The sequence below is a fragment of the Cryptotermes secundus genome, unplaced genomic scaffold (genome assembly GCF_002891405.2).
Source record: "Cryptotermes secundus unplaced genomic scaffold, Csec_1.0 scaffold885, whole genome shotgun sequence".
Taxonomy (NCBI): Eukaryota; Metazoa; Arthropoda; class Insecta; order Blattodea; family Kalotermitidae; genus Cryptotermes; species Cryptotermes secundus.
The window spans coordinates 171463-178712 of NW_019731235.1; the positions used below are offsets into that span (position 1 = coordinate 171463).

The 7250-nt window shown below is 41.3% G+C and overlaps 1 non-coding gene across 1 annotated transcript; it reads right to left on the reverse strand.

Moving 5' to 3' along the window:
• Positions 1–5223: 5223 nt before the first annotated feature.
• On the reverse strand, positions 5224–5305 carry Trnas-aga. Its single transcript has one exon. It is a non-coding gene; the product is annotated as a tRNA-Ser (tRNA).
• Between the last annotated feature and the right edge of the window lie 1945 nt (positions 5306–7250).

Genomic DNA, 7250 nt, shown 5'->3' on the forward strand with positions numbered 1-7250 from the left:
ACCGAATTCTTAATTTTACTAGCCCAACCCGTTTGATTACTGGAGAAAATTAGGTCAAAGGAACCTTTCCCATCGTGCACAAACACAAGGGAGCGTGCAACCACCTACGGGACCTTAAACCAGTTAGTTACAAATATTTCGTTATTTATCAATTTGCGGTTTGTTTAACGATGCTTTCAGTAGCTCAAGCTATATGGAAGAACGAACAGGAAATACATGGAAGCTGGCGGTAATGGCTAATTGCGTGAAGGGACTGAGGAAGACTATGAAAAACATAAGTCTTCGGTCTCCGGCCCGAAATTGTAACTCGGAACTCCCCAGATACAAGTCTGAAGCGTTACCGCTCAACCAGTTTGCTCGACACCAATTAGACATTCAAAACTAACTAGCTAACAAAGGAACTAACTCCATGGAACTGAGTTCTTCTTGAGAAGCCGTGACTTGCTCAGACATTAAAAAATGTTTCAAAATTTTATAGTTCTCGAAAGTTCATAACTGTGTTCATAAGAGCCTGCCACTGGTTCATATCCTGAGCCAGATCAATCCAATTCATACCACATAATCCTATCCAAAATCCATTTTAGTATTATCCTCTCACCATGTCTAGGTCTCCCTCGTGATAGAATCGAACGCACCTCCTGTTTCTTCGTCTATTTAAATGCCGGTAATGCTTTCAATTTGTATTCGAATATTATCCGTTTCGAATTTCAGACAGGACACAGACCATTTTAAATGAAAATATTTATGACTTCTCTCAGTCCCTCTAGACAAATGCCAGATAATATTTATAATCAGGCCACGGCCACTTCCTTTCAATTTATTATTAACATGTCATTCGACGCTACATAGCCTGAGCAACTAATATAATCGTTAAATAGGCTCTGCCTAAATTTGTTTAAATATGTTTTGTCAAATATATAATACGCGATAATTGCTGGAAGCCGAAATAATGAAGCTAGAATAGATTGTCCGTTGCTAGGTAACAGATAAATAAACACGTTTTCGCAGAAAGGAATACACACGCAAAAATACATGAATTCTTGGAAGCGGTGTTTTCTATTAGGTCACCCCGAGGCTAAATAACGAGGAACAATGGGACATAAGTTAAGGCATAAACTGCTGCATAAACCTGCATTAATAGAAAACCGCTGTATAACTGGTATCAATGCTACTAGTGATCCGGACACGTGACAGCGCAGATATACTCGTGCTGGAACTACGGTGCAAGAAACGTAGCGAAGAGGAGGCCACATTTCGGAACACGTACATGTACAGAAGAGAATAAAAGCCTTGGCCAATGATCTCGAAGAGGATGAAGACAGGAATGACTGTGCTGGCTAAGACCAGCAGCAGTTTAACTGATCGGCCACCCGACTGACCGACTTTAACTTTGGACAGAGCACACTTGACAAAGGGCAAGCATATTCGTAGAGACAGACTCATCCACTAGTCGGAGAGGATGTTACATAAGGACTATGACAGCAAGGGTTAAGTTGCTAAAGAAAAAGAATCTCTGGTCGTGACACTCAAGGGGCTTGGCGCCAAGACGAACCGTTTGGCGGTAAACCGCAAGTTGTCAAGTAACTCTGAATCTGACACTGACTCTGCAGCAAGTGTGTCTTGAGTCACCAGTTGATGAACGCAGTTCGGGAGATGTAAGAGCGTGGTTGGCCGCGAAGAGCCTCCATGGTTAGTAGCCGCAGCTTAGCGACACCTAGTAAAGACAGTAACAAAGCAAGGACCAGCCAAGACATAACAGCCTGGGTCATAGCTTGTGCTGTAGTAATTTGTTACTTGCCTAGACCCGTGAAACTCTTATAGTTACAAGTTATGAAAATCTAACAAATTCAATTAATATTGTGACATGTTGAGCTATGGATGACGCCCCCCCCCCCCCCCGCCAGCCGTGATGCGCCGAGCGAAGCCGAAGTGAGCCGAAGTTAGCCGAGTCCTAGCATCCTGGTCGCTAGGCAACGCGAGTCAACAGCGATGACGTCACCAAGTGTACCGCGGGTAACCAGGATTGCGAGAGACGACGGTAGTAACAGCGGTTACTACCGCTAGCGTTGCTAGCAACACAGCACCAGGCAACAAGGGTGCTTATTACGTGGTCGTGTTCTGTATTGTCCGATCGAGGCTACATGAGGAGCAGCGAAGGCTATTCACAGTTAGTCCTCGAGCTACCTCCGAGTTAGTTCCGAGTTAGCCAGCAACCAGTCAGTTGTATTCTGGCATTTGGAGTGTACTATTTGTGATACTGCAGATAGCAGTAATCGTAAATCTGTAATTTGGGTGATTGTAAGTGCGAATGTGAAATAAAATTCGCTATATAAAATACGGCCTGAAGTTATCTGTCGCGATATACGCCCAATACGCGACAATATTACAAACCCCAAGTAAAGTCACTAACACGTGAAAATAGATTATACAAAGCCGAATAGCAGGATTATCAAATTATGAGTTGGTATATATGAGGAAATCTTGCGACGAGCTGATCACCCGCCCAAGGAGTCCTACCGAATGTGTAAGATCTAGAAAAACCGAAGTGAACAGAAGTTCATGGAAGTAGGCCTAGGCCCACTGGGACTGTAGTGCCAAGGAAAAAAAATATATGAGGAAAAGAGTAACAGTGACATATTTACAGGTCCTAGACTAGCGCATGCCGATCACAGTGGCTGCGCTGTGTAAGGCATGAACCATCTTAGCCCGCTGAACACTGGGATCGTGGGCTCGTATCCCACTTGAGGCATAGATGTCTGAGTGTGCGTTTATTCTTTATTTGTGCAGTTAGTGACTTTGAGACGAGCTGATTCCCGTCCAGGGAGTCCTACCGAATGTGCAAAAGATCAAGAATCTGAAAAATCGGCGACGGTGCAACAAAGAGATGTAGAGCCATAGACAGATAGACAGAATAACGTATCCTACGAGGGGAAACACGAGAAGCCTCGGGCAAGATGGCTGGTCTCCGTGCTGGGAATCAAATCGAATGTGAACCGCTACACCAAGACGTTATATTTTCAGAGTTTCAGCACAGCCCGTCCAAGGGAAGTGAAGATCCCATATGACATAAAATTGAAATAAGAGAAAAGATGAGAATTTCCCATAGCTCCGTCAAAGCAGACTTTCCCTTGAGAGTGAGGTCCATGGCAACAGGCAGTGCAGTGTGTGTGATTGATCCAAGGGTTTGGGCTGAACTCATCCATATTCAGGAAAGTTCTCCCAAATCACTAACGACAGAAATATTAAAAATATCTTGTTACGACTAATTTGCTTGCGAAAGTAGTTTGGGCAACTAAAATGTACTTAAAGGAAATACAATAAAATTCATATAAATGAATAGGTTGATGCATTCCCCATTCAGAACAGTCTGAAATAAGCAGATGTTTTTTAATCATTCCTTTTCAACTTAGCTTCCAAATATGATATAAGGAATTAGGAATCAAGTTTACGTTGTTAAGGAAGTTAACAAGAAGATTACATTCAGAGAATGCTTCTTATAATTTGGTTCAAAATCTTTTCACCCCTTCCTTTACTATTTATAAAACGCATGATTAAAATATATGGAACTGTAATTTAACTTGTTTTTGTGTGTGTCGAACTCGATTCCTGAATACAGTTTAATGGAATTCGAGAACAAAATGTTCCTTAGAGTAATGAATCCAATAGAAAGTAAGTAACGAGACTTTGGAGAAAATTACATAATAATAAGGTTGCAATGTGTGCTCTTCATCAAATATTTTTAAGGCGATGATCGAATAAAGAAGATAAAATGGGCTGGACATGTGGCATACATAGGAGAATTATGAAATTCATACGAGATTTTAGGCGAAGAAGCTGAAGGACTGAGACAACCTTCGAAACCCAGGAGTAAATATGGGGCCTGTATTAAAATAGCTATCAAGGAAATGTTCTAGTGTTTAGATCAGACTGGTCTAGCTAAAAGTGAGCCCAGTGAAGGACTTCGTGAATGTGGAAATGAACATTGGGATCCCATAAAAAAGAAGGGATTCCTTGACTACAGCTCTCAGTTCCAAATGTCGACGTACATTTCGGATAATATTTGTAAAAATTACCTATAAAATTAATAGTAATAATTAATTAACTTGACATATATACTCAACTGTGAGTCGTGTGTGAGCTGTCTATACTGCATCATTCATAAGATAAAAGGAAAATAAAAGCCGAGCTGTTTTTGTGCATATGCACCATGACATGAAGACATATGGCGGAGTGTAGTAAAACTCCATTCATTCTTTACCCTGGCAATAGAAGGTACTTGCACACCGCGGCAGCTATACTCCCAGGGAAAGGGCTCTCGCTATGCATTAGTTAGGTGAGACCCAGAACAGATCTTCGCAGACTGGCGAAGAGAAATATTCCTGTCTCCAGCGGCATGGGAACCGCAGCCCAACAGTCTGTATTCAGTAAGATTAATCGGCTCACACAGCCGGTAGACGAGCTAGCTTAATTTTAACAAACGTAACAGTTATAAAAAAAGTTGTATTCACGTAACTGACATTCGATTAAGGCGCTCTGAATGCAGGTGCCCTCTCGTGCGAGTACCGTACATTTTACTCAGTGTCGAGGAAATTAATTTAGGAGACCTCACGTAATCACATTTTCCCCGTGAACCATAGGCACGAGCACTGGATTTTGCCCCGTCCACAGTCAACTTCATATATTTTCACAAGAAATAAATCGAATGAGAATGGAAGTGTTTAAAGGCTTTGAAGAAGATGGGAGATTATATTTGTCAGCCTTGAAGATTTCCTTGTTGGGCGCTTCCGAAATCGTGCGGTGAGCCCATTAAATTTGGTTCATTCTTCCGTCTATCTGTAAACATGAAGCAATTCGAGAGCCTCTAAAAGGATTTTAATAAAATTTTCTATTTGTGATTTTTAATAAAATTCATCGACCTGCTCAAGTTTTAGTTATTTTAGAGGTGCCTGTTTCATATCTCAGTCGAGTGTCTGTCTACGTGCCCTAGATTTTCCTTCCATTTCCATAATCCTTCCGGGTGACTCTCTAGAAAATGTGTCCTTTAAAGATCACGGTAGCCTTATTCTATCTTTTGTCTCTTCAAAATTAATTATCACTTTCCCATCGCACTGCGCTCTATAGAAATGTGCCTTGTAATAGCTTCTACAAATCAAGTTGTCACATAATGGCAATATTGCCAGGAGAAACTCTATTTTGGATCACCCATATAAAAATATCGCAACACGCAGTCGGTAGGACTCGAACCTACGCTCCCAGAGGGAATCTGATTTCTAGTCAGACGCCTTAACCACTCGGCCACGACTGCTCCGTGGAAAAGTAACACGTCATATTTCCTGGTAACGTATTTGCCATTTATCCAAGCGATCGTCAGAGAAAAAATTAGTTATCATACATTTTTTGTTCTTCAAGGGCATTTGGCCTTTGGTCTGTTTCCGACTTCAAGAGAACATGTCCTCCAGTTGGTCCCCCGATATCACGATGTCCTCTGGGTTTGTAATTAGTAATATCTTTGGGAGTCTATCTGTTGTTATTCAAGAATTATGTTTGTGCTAGTTTTTCCCTTTGCTTTCTATGCTCTCGGTTATATTGTATATTTTAAATTTGAACATATGTCTGTATTTCGATTCTGATCTAATAGAGTGATTCCAGCTACCGCCACTGGGAACGCCTCCAACAAATCAAAACCTGATCCAGGAGGAAATTAAGAAGCTGAACTCGGATAATGTTTGCTGCCATTCAGCCCAGAACCTTTTGTCTTCTCGGCTGCTGTCTAAAAATATAAAAATTAGAATATACAAAATCATAATTTTGCCCGTGGTTCTGTATGGGTGTGAAACATTGTCTCTGACATTAAGGGAGGAACGTAGACTGAGGGTGTTTGAGAACAGGGTGTTGAAGAGAATATTTGGACCGAAGAGAGATGAAGTGACAGGAGGTTGTAGAAAACATCATAAAGAGGGGTTTCATAACTTGTACTCTTCTCCAAGCATGTGTGATCACGTCAACAAGGCTGAGGTGTATAGGGCACGTAGCACGAATGGAGGAGAAGAGGAATGCATATAGGATATCGGTGGAAAAGCCAGATGGAAAGGGACCACTGGGAAGTTCAAGACGTAGGTGGGTGGACAATATTAAAATGGGATGGTATGGATTGGATTTATCTGGCTCAGGATAGTAACCAGTTGAGGGCTCTTTGAATGCGATAATGAATCTTCGGGTTCCATAATTTGATGGGAAGTTCTTCAGTAGCTGCACAATTGGCGGCTCCTCAAGAAGGACTCAGCTCCATGAGTGAGTGAGTGAGTGAGTGAGTGTGATTCTATCCATCTACTGGACGTAGGAACCTCATTTCAGATTATTTTATTTTCCTTTTGTCTGATCGATGTGCGGCAAAGGCACCAGATTGTGTTTAAGATGCAATATGTTGACAACCCCTGAAGATGTGATGGGGAACCATGCCATTTGCTAGTTTAACTGATGCCGTTGCAGAAACCATGGTGCTGTGGAGCGCGCAAATTTGTGCATTTATTGTTGAATTTTTAATTGTGACTTTGTTGTAAAAAGGTAATAATTTCAATATTGCTCATTGAAAATTCCTTGCGCAATACCATACAGTTAAGGGCAGGAAACTTCCGAACCAATTTTTCGCCTTAAAAAGAACCATCAGGGAGCGTGCGTACAGTGCTCTCACCACAGAACACTGAGGCTGTGAGGCAGTCCTTAATAAGTGGTGTCAGACGTTCAGCTAGAAGATATTCTATTGCTCTGCGAATATATCCCATCGCAGTGTGTGGAGAAATTTACACAAGGATCTAAATTTCCATCCGTATAAAACGTTGGCAGTACAGGATTTAAGCGACAGTGAAATGGCAAACCGTAGCAGGGTAGCTGAGGGTTTAATCTGAATTTTATCCGGCGGTGTTATTATCGTGATGACAGATGAAGCACACTTCCATTCATCTGGCTGTGTCAACAAACAGAATTTTCGCTATTGGACAGAGGAAAATCCATAGCAGCTCAATCAACGGCCTCTTCACAGTGTTCGTGTGTCTGTTTGGTGTGGAGCCGTAAACTTCAGGGTCATAGGATATGAGTGAAGACGTAATTAAATATATGTGAAATAAAATAGCAGTGCATGTTCATCTATTTTGTAACAATAAATTAAAAGTAAAATAAAATTTTACTGCTTTGTATACTTTTGAATATTGTCAGGTTACTTTGCTGCACTCTGTATATTACACTATTTATAA